Raw genomic sequence first — 17,637 nt, 5'->3', positions numbered from 1 at the left:
TTATACCGTTCCACATTTGGTAAAATTGATAAAGCAGTTTTATTCTTCGGGTCAGTACCATTACAGCGATACCTCATTTATATCATTTTTTTATGCTTTGGTGCTTTTATACGATAAAAACTATTTTATAGAATAAATAATTATTTTGGCATCGCTTTATTCTGAGGACTATAACTTTTTTATTTTTTCTTTGATGACGCTGTATGGTGGCTCGTTTTTTGCGGGACAAGATGGCGTTTTCAGCGGTACCATGATTATTTATATCCGTCTTTTTGATCGCGTGTTATTCCACTTTTTGTTCGGCGGTATGATAATAAAGCGTTGTTTTTTGCCTCGTTTTTTTTTTTTTTCCTACGGTGTTCACTGAAGGGGTTAACTAGTGATATATAGTTTTATAGGTGGGGTCGTTACGGACACGGCGATACTCAATATGTGTACTTTTATTGTTTTTTTTTATTTAGATAAAGAAATGTATTTATGGGAATAATATATATATTTTTTTCTTTATTTAGGAATTTTTTTTTTTTTTTTACACATGTGGAAATTTTTTTTTTTTCTTTTTTACTTTGTCCCAGGGGTGGACATCACAGATCGCTGATCTGACAGTTTGCACAGCACTCTGTCAGATCACCGATCTGACTTACAGCACTGCAGGCTTACCAAGCGCCTGCTCTGAGCAGGCACTTGGTAAGCCACCTCCCTCCCTGCAGGACCCGGATGCCGCAACCATCTTGGATCCGGGCACCTGCAGCGAGGAGGAGGTAAGAGACCCTCGCAGCAACGGATCGTTTGATCGCGGTGTGCCGGGGGTTAATGTGCCGGGGGCGGTCCGTGACCACTCCTGGCACATAGTGCCGGATGTCAGCTGCGATAGTCAGCTAACACCCGGCCGCAATCGGCCGCGCTCCCCCCGTGAGCGCCGCCGATCGCGCTGGATGTACTATCCCGTCGGTGGTCATACGGGCCCACCCCACCTCGACGGGATAGTACGTCCAATGTCAGAAAGGGGTTAGGGGTCTCATATATTGGGAAAGCCCCAAACGTGATACCATTTTAAAAACAGCACCCCCTGACATATTGAAAACTGCAGTCAGGTAGTTTATTAACCCTTCAGGTGCTTTACAGGAATTAATGCAAAGTGGTATGACCGAAATGAAAATGTGTATTTTTACTACCTAAATGTCTCTAACTTGTGAACAGATTACTATAGCAGTCAGACTCTAAGGCCACTATTTGGTCATGAATTGCCATGGCAAACATCAGGACCATACAATCATGATCTGAGGGCACTAATTTGGATAAAGAGGAAGCCCCTACAGTCTGTTAACCATTTATAATGATGTAGTCACTATTAACAGCAGCATATAAGGGGTTAAACAGATTTAGATGGGGCAAACAGTGATCGTGGCTGATACAGTAAGTTGTCAGCTATAGTGGACAGCGGACATCTGCTGGATTGTCACCTGTATGGGGAGGCTATTCTTTTATATCTCAGGTCAGTTAAAAGACGTATTGGCTGTCATTAAGGGGTTAAATTGTCTGTCATCTACTTCCGTCTGGACGTTCTCGACTCCCACAATCCACCGCGCTGCACCAGAAGTACACCGACCGCCATATTGGAATACCCAAGTAATGGGTACTCCAATATGGAACCCGCTGGTGGTACCAGGCCCTTGCGCAGTACCACCAGTGGGTCATCACCGGACCCCCACTGCTGTGACACCGCGCACAACTCACATCGCGCACACACCTCACACACACCTCACATCACGCACACCTCACACCGTGCACACATCTTACACCATGCACACCTCACACCGCACATACACCTCACACCGTGCACACACCTCACACCGTGCACACACCTCACAACACACACACCTCGCACTGCGCACACACCTTACACCATGCACACCTTACACCGTGCACACACCTCACACCATGCACACACCTCACACTGCGCACACACCTCACACATTGAGCGTCAGAGGGAAGCGCGTCACAGGGGGTGGGACTGCATGCAATGCGCCGTGTTTATCTCTGCATCCACAATTGCCTCTCATATATAAACATGGAAGCCCCTCACTCTGACATGCCCCTGGAAGAAGCAGGAGGCAAAACATGCGTCGGGTGAGGGAACACCATGAGCACCACATGTTGCCACTTATTCGATGTCTGCCATATGTTGCTATTGCATTCGGACTGGGCTATGAGACATTGACTTATTGTATATGGCATTATTTTGATTACTTATGTACTACCCAGTGTGATTATAGACATAGCCTACTGTTGTGACCCCAATGGCAGAGGGTCTCAGGAATAATGCTAAGTCTGTAAATACAGAAAACCAGCTCATAGGGCAGTGGTAACTGGGCTGACCATATAACTAATCCTAGCACCACAAATACCAGCAGCCGGGGAACGTTCCTACGTTGATCCTAGACGTCTCGCGCCAGCCGGAGAGCTAACTACCCCTAGAAGGGAAAAGAAAGACCTTTCTTGCCTCCAGAGGAAATACCCCAAAAAGTTGGATAGAAGCCCCCCACAAATAATAACGGTGAGGTAAGAGGAAAAGACAAACATAAGAATGAGCTAGGTATTTAGCAAAGAGAGGCCCACTAGCTAATAGCAGAATATAGAAAGATAACTTATATGGTCAGCAAAAAATCCTATCAAAAATATCCACACTGGAAATTCAAGAACCCCCGAACCGTCTAACGGCCCGGGGGGAGAACACCAGCCCCCTAGAGCTTCCAGCAAGGTCAGGAATCACATTTAGTACAAGCTGGACAAAAATGATAGCAAACAAATAATCCAAAAAAAACAAAGAAGCAAGACTTAGCTTAATTTAGCACGAACCAGGACCAGCAAACAGGAGCAAACAGAATGTGTCTGATAACACCGATGCCAGGCACTGGACTAAGGTTCCAGGAGGTTTATATAGCAACACCCCTGAAGTAACGACCCAGCTGGGTGCAAACAGAGGGAAGGAAATCCCAGAGTCATATCACTAGTAACCACTAGAGGGAGCCAAAAAAGTCTAATTCACAACAGTACCCCCCTCTTAAGGAGGGGTCACCGAACCCTCACCAAGACCACCAGGGCGATCAGGATGAGCAGCGTGAAAGGCACGAACTAAATCGGCCGCATGCACATCAGAGGCAACCACCCAGGAATTATCCTCCTGACCATAACCCTTCCACTTGACCAAATACTGAAGCCTCCGCCTGGAGAGACGAGAATCCAAGATCTTCTCCACCACGTACTCCAACTCGCCCTCAACCAACACCGGAGCAGGAGGCTCAGCAGAAGGAACCACAGGCACAACGTAGCGTCGCAACAAAGACCTATGGAACACATTGTGAATAGCAAATGAAACCGGAAGATCCAAGCGAAAGGACACTGGATTAAGGATTTCCAATATCTTGTAAGGACCGATGAAGCGAGGCTTAAATTTAGGAGAGGAGACCTTCATAGGAACAAATCGAGAAGACAGCCACACCAAATCCCCAACACGAAGTCGGGGACCCACACCGCGGCGGCGGTTGGCAAAACGCTGAGCCTTCTCCTGTGACAATTTTAAGTTGTCCACCACATGATTCCAGATCTGCTGCAACCTATACACCACAGAATCTACTCCAGGACAGTCAGAAGGCTCCACATGTCCCGAGGAAAAACGAGGATGGAAACCAGAGTTGCAGAAAAATGGCGAAACCAAAGTAGCGGAACTAGCTCGATTATTTAGGGCAAACTCAGCCAACGGCAAGAAGGTCACCCAATCATCCTGATCTGCCGAAACAAAACACCTCAAGTAAGCTTCCAGAGTCTGATTAGTTCGCTCAGTTTGTCCATTAGTCTGAGGATGAAAGGCAGAGGAGAACAATAAATCAATGCCCATCCTAGCACAAAAGGATCGCCAGAACCTGGAAACAAACTGGGATCCTCTGTCAGACACAATATTCTCAGGAATGCCGTGTAAACGAACCACATTCTGAAGGAACACAGGAACCAGATCGGAAGAGGAAGGCAGCTTAGGCAAAGGCACCAAATGGACCATTTTTGAAAAGCGATCACATACCACCCAGATGACAGACATACCCCGAGACACCGGGAGATCAGAAATGAAATCCATGGAAATATGTGTCCAAGGCCTCTTCGGGACAGGCAAGGGCAAGAGCAACCCGCTGGCACGGGAACAGCAAGGCTTAGCTCGAGCACAAGTCCCACAGGACTGCACAAATGACCGTACATCCCGTGACAAGGAAGGCCACCAAAATGACCTAGCCACCAGATCTCTGGTGCCAATAATTCCCGGATGACCTGCCAACACCGAGGAATGAACCTCGGAAATGACTCTGCTGGTCCACTTATCAGGAACAAACAGTCTGTCAGGTGGACAAGAGTCAGGTCTACCAGCTTGAAATCTCTGCAACACACGTCGCAAATCAGGAGAAATGGCTGACAAAATAACTCCTTCTTTAAGAATACCAACAGGTTCTGTGACTCCAGGAGAGTCAGGCACAAAGCTCCTTGAAAGAGCATCAGCTTTCACATTCTTTGAACCTGGTAAATACGAGACCACAAAGTCAAAACGAGAGAAAAACAATGACCAGCGGGCCTGTCTAGGATTCAAGCGTTTAGCAGACTCGAGATACATCAAATTTTTGTGATCAGTCAAGACCACCACACGATGCTTAGCACCCTCGAGCCAATGACGCCACTCCTCAAATGCCCACTTCATGGCCAGTAATTCCCGATTGCCAACATCATAATTCCGCTCAGCAAGCGAAAACTTCCTAGAGAAGAAAGCACATGGTCTCATTACCGAGCAACCAGGGCCTCTCTGTGACAAAACGGCCCCTGCCCCAATCTCAGAAGCATCCACCTCGACCTGAAAGGGAAGTGAGACATCAGGCTGGCACAAAACAGGCGCCGAAGTAAACCGGCGCTTCAACTCCTGGAACGCCTCCACGGCTGCAGGAGCCCAGTTAGCAACATCAGAACCTTTCTTGGTCATATCCGTCAAAGGTTTAACAACGCTAGAAAAATTAGCGATAAAACTACGGTAGAAGTTAGCAAAACCCAAGAACTTCTGAAGACTCTTAACTGACGTGGGTTGAGTCCACTCATGAATAGCTCGGACCTTGACTGGGTCCATCTCCACAGCAGAAGGGGAAAAAATAAACCCCAAAAAGGGAACTTTCTGTACTCCAAAGAGACACTTTGAGCCTTTAACAAACAAGGCATTCTCACGCAAAACCTGAAACACCATCCTGACCTGCTCCACATGTGAGTCCCAATCTTCAGAGAAAACCAGAATATCGTCCAGATAAACAATCATAAATTTATCCAGATACTTCCGGAAAATATCATGCATAAAGGACTGAAATACTGAGGGAGCATTAGAAAGCCCAAAAGGCATCACCAAGTACTCAAAATGACCTTCGGGCGTATTAAATGCAGTCTTCCATTCATCACCTTGCTTAATGCGCACAAGGTTGTACGCACCACGAAGATCTATCTTGGTGAACCACTTGGCACCCTTAATCTGGGCAAACAAGTCCGACAAGAGAGGCAAAGGATACTGAAATTTTACAGTGATTTTATTCAGTAGCCGATAGTCAATACAAGGTCTCAAAGATCCGTCCTTCTTGGCCACAAAAAAGAATCCCGCACCAAGAGGGGAAGAGGATGGACGGATATGCCCCTTCTCCAGAGACTCCTTGATATATGAACGCATTGCGGCATGCTCAGGTACTGACAGATTAAATAATCTTCCCTTAGGAAATTTACTACCTGGAATCAAATCTATGGCGCAGTCACAGTCCCTATGAGGAGGCAGAGCACTGGATCTGGACTCACTGAATACATCCTGATAATCAGACAAATACTCAGGAACTTCCGAAGGAGTAGAGGAAGCAATAGACACCGGCGGGGAATCAGTATGAATTCCCTGACAGCCCCAACTTGACACAGACATTGCCTTCCAATCCAGGACTGGATTGTGGGTCTGTAACCATGGCAGACCCAAAACGACCAAATCATGCATTTTATGCAGAACAAGAAAACGAATCACCTCCCGATGTTCAGGAGTCATGCACATGGTCACCTGCGTCCAAAACTGCGGTTTATTTTACGCCAATGGCGTAGCATCAATACCTCTAAGAGGAATAGGATTTACTAACGGTTCAAGAACAAAACCACAGCGCTTGGCAAATGACAGATCCATAAGACTCAGGGCGGCACCTGAATCCACAAACTCCATAACAGGGTAAGAAGACAAAGAGCAAATTAAAGTCACAGACAAAATAAATTTAGGTTGCAAATTACCAGTGGTGACAGGACTAACAACCCTTGTTAGGCGTTTAGAGCATGCTGATATAACATGTGTAGAATCACCACAGTAAAAACACAACCCATTCTGACGTCTATGATTTTTCCGTTCATTTCTAGTCTGAATTCTATCACATTGCATTAAATCAGGTGTTTGTTCAGACAACACCACCAGAGGATTAGCGGTTTTGCGCTCCCGCAAACGCCGGTCAATTTGAATAGCAAGCGCCATAGAATCATTCAGACTTGTAGGAATGGGGAAACCCACCATCACATTCTTAATGGCTTCAGAAAGGCCATTTCTGAAATTTGCAGCCAGAGCACACTCATTCCACTGAGTAAGCACGGACCATTTCTGAAATTTTTGGCAATACACTTCAGCTTCATCCTGACCCTGAGAAATAGCCAGCAAGGCTTTTTCTGCCTGAATTTCAAGATTGGGTTCCTCGTAAAGCAATCCGAGCGCCAGAAAAAACGCATCAATATTCGCCAATGCCGGATCTCCTGGCGCTAGCGAGAAAGCCCAATCCTGAGGGTCGCCCCGCAAAAAAGAAATAACAATTTTAACTTGCTGAGCTGAATCTCCAGATGAACGGGGTCTCAGAGAAAGAAACAATTTACAATTATTCTTGAAATTCCTAAACCTAAATCGATCTCCAGAAAACAATTCCGGAATTACACTTGTAATCAAGGTCTGCACATTCATGTCTGCAGCAAGCACACGCCACTCAAAGGTAAAGGGGAGGAAGAGAAGGAAAGAAAAAAAAACAAAACTCAGAATTTCCTTTCTTATTATCCCACTTCTGCAATGCTTTAAACATTCAATGTTGGCCTGGCATACTGTTGTGACCCCAATGGCAGAGGGTCTCAGGAATAATGCTAAGTCTGTAAATACAGAAAACCAGCTCATAGGGCAGTGGTAACTGGGCTGACCATATAACTAATCCTAGCACCACAAATACCAGCAGCCGGGGAACGTTCCTACGTTGATCCTAGACGTCTCGCGCTAGCCGGAGAGCTAACTACCCCTAGAAGGGAAAAGAAAGACCTTTCTTGCCTCCAGAGGAAATACCCCAAAAAGTTGGATAGAAGCCCCCCACAAATAATAACGGTGAGGTAAGAGGAAAAGACAAACATAAGAATGAGCTAGGTATTTAGCAAAGAGAGGCCCACTAGCTAATAGCAGAATATAGAAAGATAACTTATATGGTCAGCAAAAAATCCTATCAAAAATATCCACACTGGAAATTCAAGAACCCCCGAACCGTCTAACGGCCCGGGGGGAGAACACCAGCCCCCTAGAGCTTCCAGCAAGGTCAGGAATCACATTTAGTACAAGCTGGACAAAAATGATAGCAAACAAATAATCCAAAAAAAACAAAGAAGCAAGACTTAGCTTAATTTAGCACGAACCAGGACCAGCAAACAGGAGCAAACAGAATGTGTCTGATAACACCGATGCCAGGCACTGGACTAAGGTTCCAGGAGGTTTATATAGCAACACCCCTGAAGTAACGACCCAGCTGGGTGCAAACAGAGGGAAGGAAATCCCAGAGTCATATCACTAGTAACCACTAGAGGGAGCCAAAAAAGTCTAATTCACAACAGCCTACCTTCATAGAAGTATTTATGTGTTCTGGTGTCTTTTGAGGTGTCCCCTACGGTATTTTTTGCTTTTTTACGTACAGTATATGTATGTGTTTTTATAGCTTACCAATAAAAACTTTTTATTACTATTTTGGGATCTATTCTTCCTCTCACATATATGTATATGTGAGATTTTGTTGTTGTACTTAAATCCACAAGCCAATATACAGATAAAAAGTCAGTTCTTTTTGGTTTGCAAAAACATGGTTGTCTGGGAAATTAAGATACAATCTGGTTTCTTCACATTGCTCCCCATCTTAATTAACCATACGTGATAGGCTTTCTGTCATCCTTCTCTACTTGTCGGGACAGTCCATCGGCATTTCCATGATCTTTTCCCTTTTTATGGAAGACAGAAAAATTATAAGACTGTAAGACAAAACTCCATCTGAGTAAACGTCCATTGTCCCCAGCAATCCGACTTAGCCAACTTAGTGGGTTACAGTCAGTTATGACAGTGAATTCCTTGCCATAGAGGAAGGGCTGCAATTTCTTTAAGGCCCAGACTATGGCCAAGCATTCTTTTCTATTGTGGCGTATGCTTTCTAACGCTCTAACAATAAGCTACCAGGTGTTCCTGACCATCGTCCCCCACTTGACAGAGTACGGCTCCCAATCCGGTGTCCGATGCATCTGTTTGGACAATGAACCGATGGATCCAGGAGCAGTCAGGACTGGGTTTTGGGCTAGCTGGGTTTTCAACTGGAAGAATGCGTACTCGCACTCTGGGGACCAGATGAGATTGCGGGCATATCGTTTGGTGGTAAGGTACGTGAGAGGCTTATGTACTGTACTGTAATTCGGGATAAATGTTCGATAATAGTTTGTGGTCCCTAGAAAGGTGCGTACCTGTTTTTGGTTGGCTAGGCGAGGCCACTGGGTAATGGCTTCTACTTTTGCTTGTTTAGGACGAATGCACCCACTTCCTACCCAATGTTCTAGGTATAGTACCTCAGCCATCCCCATTTGGCACTTGTCAGGTCCGATGGTAAGCTGAGCTTTTGCTTCCTTCTGCAACACCTGTAACACATGTTGAAGATGCTCTTCTCAGGTATTAAGGAAGATAGCGATGTCATCCAGGTTCTGTTAATTGTTGCTTCTGTGATGGACCAAGCCGCTCCCCCAACAGGACATCCGCTGCTCCCATTTCTCTTTTGGATTCCACCAATAAGTCCGGGATCTGGTCCAGATCCAGGTCATCTAGATAGGGGACAATAAACTGCTAGATTGGTAACTTCCCTTTCACCATAAACTTTTAGCCTGTTAACACGATATGTCCATTCACGAACACCCACTCGATCTAAAGCCACAGTGTTGTCAGTCTCCCAGCATTTCCTGGTGATGATGAATGGACCTACCACATGGCTTATATACAAACAGAACGTCAGTAATAGGTAACCAAAGAATATATTAACGGCGACTCTGATCACAATCATATTATCAAAGAGAACTAAGAGTCTGAAAAATAGCCAAAAATAGTGGATAATCTTAAGTTTAAGTTTTATTGAAAAAGTTTCAACAATACACAATACTACAAAAGCATTTACCATATATTTAAGATCATGTGAAAAAATCCGTGAGTACATAAAAGACCAGAGATCACGGACCAGGACATTAATGGGTATACCAAACGTAAGTATGTTTAAATATATATAAAACTAGTATACTACCATAAGGTGCATCCACCTATTGGTTAGGCTGTGGTGGTTCAACTGCATAGTATAAACTGCATCGTGAATGCCGGTAACATCACCACATGCCTCCATACAAATGATGTGCAAAAATGCGTAAACAGGATAAAATTTAATTACCCATTTGATGCAACAGGTCCCGTCCTGATCTCGGTCAGCTACCCCAACGCGCGTTTCACGTGTGATGAATCCCGCTTCCTCAGGGGGCGTGGCCTAACTAGAATCTCCATCCGGTTTAAATGTAGGTCATCGCCAATGAGGTGACGGCTCTAAACGTGCCAGTGCGCATGTGTGAACCGCATCACTGCGTCTCAGCCCTCAGACCCACTCGGCAGTCTGCCGTCACGTGAGCGAGTCAGCTCTAAACCCACATCACGTGACCTGCGTCCGCCGCTGAGTGAGGGGCTGAGAACCCAGGAATATACAAGGTGACAAGTGCAAATATAAAGTGAAAGGCGCGTACCTGTTTTTGGTTGGCTGGGCGAGGCCACTGGGTAATGGCTGCTACTTTTGCTTGTTTAGGACGAATGCACCCACTTCCTACCCAATGTTTTAGGTATAGTACCTCAGCCATCCCCATTTGGCACTTGTCAAGTCCGATGGTAAGCTGAGCTTTTGCTTCCTTCTGCAACACCTGTAACACATGTTGAAGATGCTCTTCTCAGGTATTACGGAAGATAGCGATGTCATCCAGGTTCTGTTAATTGTTGCTTCTGTGATGGACCAAGCCGCTCCCCCAACAGGACATCCGCTGCTCCCATTTCTCTTTTGGATTCCACCAATAAGTCCGGGATCTGGTCCAGATCCAGGTCATCTAGATAGGGGACAATAAACTGCTAGATTGGTAACTTCCCTTTCATCATAAACTTTTAGCCTGTTAACACGATATGTCCATTCACAAACACCCACTCGATCTAAAGCCACAGTGTAGTCAGTCTCCCAGCATTTCCTGGTGATGATGAACGGACCTACCACATGGCTTGCAGCTTGTTTTTGCATACTGGTACTAGTATTAAAACCTTCTGTCCACAGGTAAATTCTCGCAATCTGGCAGTACAGTTGTAGCACCATTGTTGCCTTTTCTGAGCTATTTCTAAATTCCCATGGGCTAAGGTCATGAGGTACCTCATCTTCTCCCTTAACTTTTAGACATACTCCAGAATGGGAACCTCTTCTGTGGGAAAAGTGCCCTCTCAACTTTCTCTTACTAGCTCTAATGGCCCTCGTACTTTATGGCCATACAGCAATTCAAAAGGAAAGAATCCGATAGAATCATGCGGCACCTCCCGGTAGGCGAACAGGGGCTGCTGCAGGTTTTTCTTCCAGTCCCCTCCCTCAGACTCCACATATGGACTAATGAGGTGCTTGGGTGTTCCATTGAAATGTTCACACAGCCCATTAGTTTCGGGGTGGTAGGAGGTGGTACACATGGGGTGGACACCATGCTTCTCCCAGAGGGTCAGAAACAGCTCGCTTTGGAACTGTGTCCTCTGGTCGGTCAATACCTCCTGTGGAAACCCTACTCGAATAAAACTGTCCAGTAGAGCTTGAGCCACAAGCTCTGCATCTATGGATGACAGGGCAACGGCCTCCAGATAGCGGGTGGCAAAGTCAACCAGGGTGAGGATGAACCTCTTTCCGCTGCGGCTAGAGATAGCTAAAGGACCCACTAAATTGATGGCAACCCTCTGGAAGGGTTCACCTATCAAGGGCATGGATTGGAGTGGGGCACAACAGGGTGCTCCCCTCATCTATTGACAAACTGGACAAGAGCGACCTTTGGCCAAAAGAAACTACAAAGTAGTCGAGCCTGGGTCTTTCTCACCCCCATGTGCCCAGCTGCAGGAACGCCATGTACGAAGCACAGGAGTTGGGTCCGATACTGCTGAGGCACCAAGAGCTGATGGACATGGGTCCAGGGTTTCTCTGGGCATGATGAGGGCTTTTCCCTATATAGCAGTCCATTCTCACATCTATACACCTCTCCCTGATTTGTTTTCCCAAGTCGAGTGGCTGTACTGTGGGCAAATTCTAGGGTGGGGTCTGTGAGTTGGGCTTCCCTAAACTCTTTGCGATCTGTCTCCCCCAGTCAATGGCAACAGTCTGGTCAAGTGCACTTACCGCCGTCGGCTCAGAGAGGATTGATGGAGGCTTGAAGTATTTGTTATCCTCGGGATAGGTGGCAGAAGGATCCACATCAGGGTGTTTCTTGGCTTAGCTTCAGGTGATGACAGTAACAAATTGGCTGGACAGTCCTTGTCCAAGGTCATTCCCCAAATTAACAGGTGTGGGGAGCCTTCCATGAGTCCCACTTTGACCTCTTCCTGGTCAGTACCCCAGTCCAGCTGCGCACGGGCTAGAGGGATGTCCGAGCACTGACCTCCAGCCAGGGAGATGGTCACTTTGAAACCTGGTAAATGGTGTTCAGGTGAGACAATATCTAGGCTGACCAGTGTGATGGAGGACCCAGTGTCCCAAAGTCCCTGGGCCTGGATATCACGGACCTTGCCTGGCTGGATGGGGTCTAGGAGGCTGGCTGGTGTAGGCTGGCCAACCCGCTGTGTAGTTTGGACAGGATATATCACTGTTGCATCCTGGGAATAGCATCCCTCCTACCCTGAAGGATCGCGTTGGCAGATGTTGACTGGCTGAACCGGCAATCGGGCTCTAGGCTTGAGGCCCTAGGAACAATCTTTGGCAATGTAAATCGAAAAGAGTCAGAACTGAGCGGCACCAGGTATAAGATTGTCTTCACAGGCTACAAGAGTAAGAAGCCGATTTTCCACCAGGCTTGAAACACAACGCTTAATACATCAATGGGCGGTGCTCTACATATATCAGAACGGTAGAGTTTCAGGTAATGCAAAAATATAAGAGATGTGGCACTCACCCCAAGATTGCTGAAATCAATGTCCTTTATTCGCTTTATGCGGTATTAGACATACATGGAGAGGCCGCAGGGAGAGGGGTGCGGGGAGACAGGAACGGACCTGTCTCCCCGCACCACTCTCCTCTCCCTGCTGCCTCTCCATGTATGTCTAATACCGCATAAAGCGAATAAAGGACATTGATTTCAGCAATCTTGGGGTGAGTGCCCATCTCTTATATTTTTGCAATCTTTGGCAATGTGTCCAAGGCGCCCACATGTATAGCAGCGCTGTGGGTTGGGCAACTCATGGGTACTGTTGGTAACCCTTGGTCCCGGTTGTCAGCCAAAACTTTGGTTGAAGGGTGTTCTTGGATCTGTGGGTATATCGGGTCTCCAGCGGTGTCGGTTGGCTGTAAATTCATCAGCCAATCGGGCTGCTTGCTCTGGAGTGTCAGGCTTCTGGTCGGTTACCCACTCTCAAATTTCTGGGGCTATCTTCTCCATAAGTTGCTCAAGCACGATCATGTCCCAAAGGGCAGCAACAGAGCGGGCAGCCCTACTGTCAAGCCAGCAGTTGCAGTGTCTATGGAGTTGACTGCCAAATTCTACATAGGAGACCCCCTGGCGAGACAATATCTGGAACTTGGTGCGATACCTCTCGGGGGTGATGGTAAATAGTGCCAGCAGGGTGTCCTTAATAGGTTCATAATCCTGGCCTGAGGCCCAAGTGACCGGGAAGCATCCCGTGCCCCATCAGTCAAACTAGTCCACAGGTATTTAGCACAGTCAGCTATTTTCACCTGGTGCATCAGCATTAAAGTCTCAAAATCTTGCAGATCTTCATCGATTTCGGTGTTGGACTCATTAAACACTGGCACGTCTCTGTAACGGAGCTGCATTCCTTGTTGGGGGATTACAATGGGGTTACTGTACAATGCTAGCTGTAGGGATACTGGAACTCCCAAAACTGATTCCATAACACAAGCTCTTTCACCACTTGAGGCTCCAGGTCCCAATAATCCGTGCTCTGCACATGTCTATTGAGAATTGGATTCAAACACGTCTGTTTGGGTGAGCTGATGAAATCCTAGTATTTCCAGGTCCCAATACAACCAACAACTCCTGGATTCGGGCTGCAGGTGACTGGGTAGATTCTAGACTCGCACAGGGTTCTGGCTCTGGTAATTCCTCTAATTCCTCTGGGTCCATCATGGCAGAATTTTTGTCGTCCTCCACAATGTTCTGGGCATCCCAATGAACTAATTCCTTGATCAAATCCGACCGAGTGTCCGTGGTCTGGTATTCAATCCGTCAAAGCTGGCACAGCTCCTGTAGTTGTCGTTTCTTGATACAGCTATACATCCACTCTGGTCCTCTTCCCAAGGCCAAGTTGGTGGGGTTGGACATGGTGGTGTCTGAAACCTACTGTGTATGTCTCATCAATGGTCTGCTGGGTCTGTCTGTATGCCTCCCTGGTTGCAAAGCCCTGGACGGTGTCTAAGAACACCAGTCCCCTGCAGCTCCCCTGGTTCTGCCGGGCTGAGTAGTGTCCCACTTGTTGCCACCAATTGTGGAGAAATGTGGGTGCTCTCATCCGCTAGCCAGTCTGTCTTTAGCAAGACTGCATGGACCAGGGCTCATACCACTGAATGCCCGCTCTATCTTCTGGTGAGCAATACACTACACAGACCACACAATGTTAAGGTAAAACAGTGTGGCAATACTTTATTGAACCACAACACACAATAGCAAACAGAACAATCTCAGCAATTACACCAAGATGGTGCACATTACAGGGCCTCACCCTTCCGCTGATTCACCGAGATAATGAAAGATGTTACATCAGTGCTCCCGGGGTCGCTACTCCATCTATGGTATGCACGCAGAGAGGAGGTAATAACAAGCGTAGGGAGATATCTGAGAGCAGTCCTGTGTTCTTTCAGCCGGGTCTGATGTACCCTCAGCTGAGATCCTGTAGAGTCACATAACCAGAAGAAAAGAAGTCTCTTTTATACCCGAGGTCTGTAAGCTATTTTTAGATTTACCCAGTGTCCTTCAGTCCAACATCAAGATAAGGTAAACAATGGTGATAAGATCAAGTAGCACAACTTGACCAATCAATCTATTTACACAGTCTTTACCTCTCTGCTTTCGAAGTCAACAAGCTGGTTTCAGAATATAATGCACTATTAGCATATCAGCACACATCAATAAACAAAGATAAACACACACTATGTACAAGTCACTATTACAGATTTACACAGTATGTTAAATATATCAGTTTGCAAGTCTGTCTTCTCGACCCTCCAGACATAAACACTTAAATCCACAAGCCAATATACAGATAAAAAGTCAGTTCTTTTTGGTTTGCAAAAACATGGTTGTCTGGGAAATTAAGATACAATCTGGTTTCTTCACAGAGGGATTGTGTGTTTTTGTGGCAGGATGGGTCATTTTGTTGGTGCATGTTAATGCATGTGTGGTTGCAGACAGCCGCTGGAAAACTGAGAAGCTCAGGTTCCGGCTAAGGTTATCAACTCAGGTGTACTTATTTCCTCTGTGAGTAGGTTGCAAAGCTTTTTACTTGCACAGATCCATATAGGTGAAAGTAAGATAGTTATTTTGATCTTTTTGGATAGTGGGGGGGGTTTAATCTTGCTAACGCCAGGCATGTCTAGGACCAGTGTCTCAAACATGATTAAGGGTGCGTAGCCACCTGAAACTACATATTATATAACTTGAACCATACAAAGGAATTTTTTGGACATCATCCGCGCTGCTGAACAAATAGAAGTCCAGACGTATTGAAGAAAAGGAATGGTGGCCTTATTCAACGTGTTTTGAAGTCTATGTATGACTTCTTCCTCAGGAATTACCACATACACATCTGCAAAGGCAACACAGCTCATCACCCTGAACACACCATCCCCACTGTCAAACATGGTGGTGACAGCATCATGGTTTTGGGCCAGCTTTTCTTCAGCCGGGACAGGGAAGATGTTTAAAATTGATGGGAAGATGTATGGAGCCAAATACAGGACCATTCTTGAAGAAAACCTGTTGGAGTCTGCAAAAGACCTGAGACTGGGATGGAGATTTGTCTTCCAACAAGACAATGATCCCAAACATAAAGCAAAATCTACAATGGAATGGTTCACAAATAAATGTATCCAGATGTTAAAATAGCCAAGTCAAAGTCCAGACCTCAATCCAATCGAGAATCTGTGGAAAGAGCTGAATACTGCTGTTCACAAACAATCTCCATCAAACCTCACAGAGCTCGAGCCTTTTGCCAAGAATGGGCAAGAATTTCAGTCTCTCAATGTACAAAACTGATAGAGACATACCCTATCGACTTGCAGCTTGCAGCTGTAATCGCTGTAATCGCAGCTGTAATCGCAGCAAATGTGGCGCAACAAAGTATTAAGTTAAAGGGGTTGAATAATATTGCACTCCCCACTTTTCAGTTTTCGAATTTCCACAAAAATGTAAAATAACCAATAAATTTCATTCAACTTCAAAATTGTGTTCCACTTGTTGTTTCTTCACCAAAAATTTACATTTTGGTAAGTTTCATGGGGCCGAATACTTTCGCAAATCACTGTATATAACTTGCAACGCTGATGCTGTTTTACCCTCTGCTGAGCACTCTAAGTGAATAAAGAAATAAATTTGTTCACAAGTTTAACGAGCTGAATTTTCTTCTATTTTGTGATATCAAACTTCATAAATTGTCTAGGTGTCGTTCAAGATATAAATTTGCAGGTAGGAGCCATGCACTTCGAGTCTATCGATTATTATGTGCTTGAGGGCTTGCCCTCCTTTGCAGTTTTTGGACTACCTTGGCTTGTAAGAGAATGGTCAGCCATAATATATTGAACAGACATGTCTGGCTCTAGCTGCTATCTTGTGCAAACTGATTTTGCTTCTTAAAAGTTAATTAGATGCACTTCTGAAAGCCCTAGACAGATTGGAGACATAAGATGAGATCATAGTCATTAGTAGGTATAGTGGGCATGCTCGCAGGTTAATTGGATCAGCTGCAAGGCAATGAGATAATAGAAAAAGGGTTAAATATTATAACAAGTGTATTTGTTGTAGTGATATTGGAGAACAGACATGCACAGTTGTCAATATGTACAGATTTATGTGACCAGCCTAAGAGCTGTGATCAGATTAATGACAGTAGCTAAGAGGAACATGGAGATTTACGAGTTCTAATGGAGTTTGGAGTAAAAAGCTTTAAAGTCATTACATTGGCTGTTTGGAAGCACTTACCAGGTCCGGACCTTTGTGTGGGTGATTTGGTGTCCTTGTCCTCGAGGAATATTAAGTTGAAGGTTCCTTGTCTAAGCCTGTGTGCACAGTATAATGAATCAGAGGCCTGTAGTGTTAATACTGGTGCTGAAGCTGAGCCATCATACTAACAGCCTTTCTGAGGGCTAATCGTTTGCAGCACATACAATCTGCATTTAGCCTAGGGAGGCACATAGAATAGCAGAAGCAGGAAGAGTGACAGAATCTAGTCTGTAGACAGGGTTTAGGCCTGTACGGTGTGTTGGCAAATATATAGCTGCAGTTTTTTTTGGGAGGGATGGCTTAAAAAATTGAATATATTTTGATTGATCAAGTATTATGTGCTTTGAGGCCCTTTTATGTGCTACATAGCACACCCAAAAATTGTTGAAACATGTTCCTGGGCTAAATTTCTCAGTCATATACTATTCTGTAATGTGGAGTAAATTTCTGTGATCACTAAAACTGCTAAAAAGCTTGTAAAAATGTTGTAGGCTTCAATTTCTCAGACAGACAGTACTCCAAGTCTGTAAACATCTCTGTGATCTCCAAAAGTAAACAAAAGTTTATAAAAATGTTCTTGGCTTCCATTTCTCAGACATAGAATATTATGTGGTCTGTGAACATTTCTGTGATCTCTAAAAATGAACAAAAGCTTTCAAAAATTTTGTAGGCCTCCATTTCTCAGACATACAGTGTTACATATACAACAAGGAGAAACAGGAGCGTTCAATGTTTATATAAAAAATTGACGTACAAAAGTTTATTTGAAAAAAGTCAGACATAAAACACACATATACA

General features: G+C 45.3%; 1 protein-coding gene across 1 annotated transcript in view; it reads right to left on the bottom strand.

Moving 5' to 3' along the window:
* The window catches only part of TSHB (thyroid stimulating hormone subunit beta), a 202,972-nt gene extending 186,092 nt beyond the window's left edge, over positions 1–16,880 (bottom strand). Inside the window, exon 1 of the mRNA XM_077294880.1 lies at positions 16,819–16,880. The gene's annotated coding sequence lies outside the window, so the exon portion shown is untranslated. The remainder of the gene's footprint in view (positions 1–16,818) is intronic.
* Positions 16,881–17,637: the final 757 nt, after the last annotated feature.

The sequence above is a fragment of the Ranitomeya variabilis genome, chromosome 3 (genome assembly GCF_051348905.1).
Source record: "Ranitomeya variabilis isolate aRanVar5 chromosome 3, aRanVar5.hap1, whole genome shotgun sequence".
In the NCBI taxonomy this organism is placed as follows: domain Eukaryota; kingdom Metazoa; phylum Chordata; class Amphibia; order Anura; family Dendrobatidae; genus Ranitomeya; species Ranitomeya variabilis.
The sequence above is the reverse complement of the archived record's forward strand: the minus strand, read 5'-3'. Positions and strand labels throughout refer to the sequence as shown.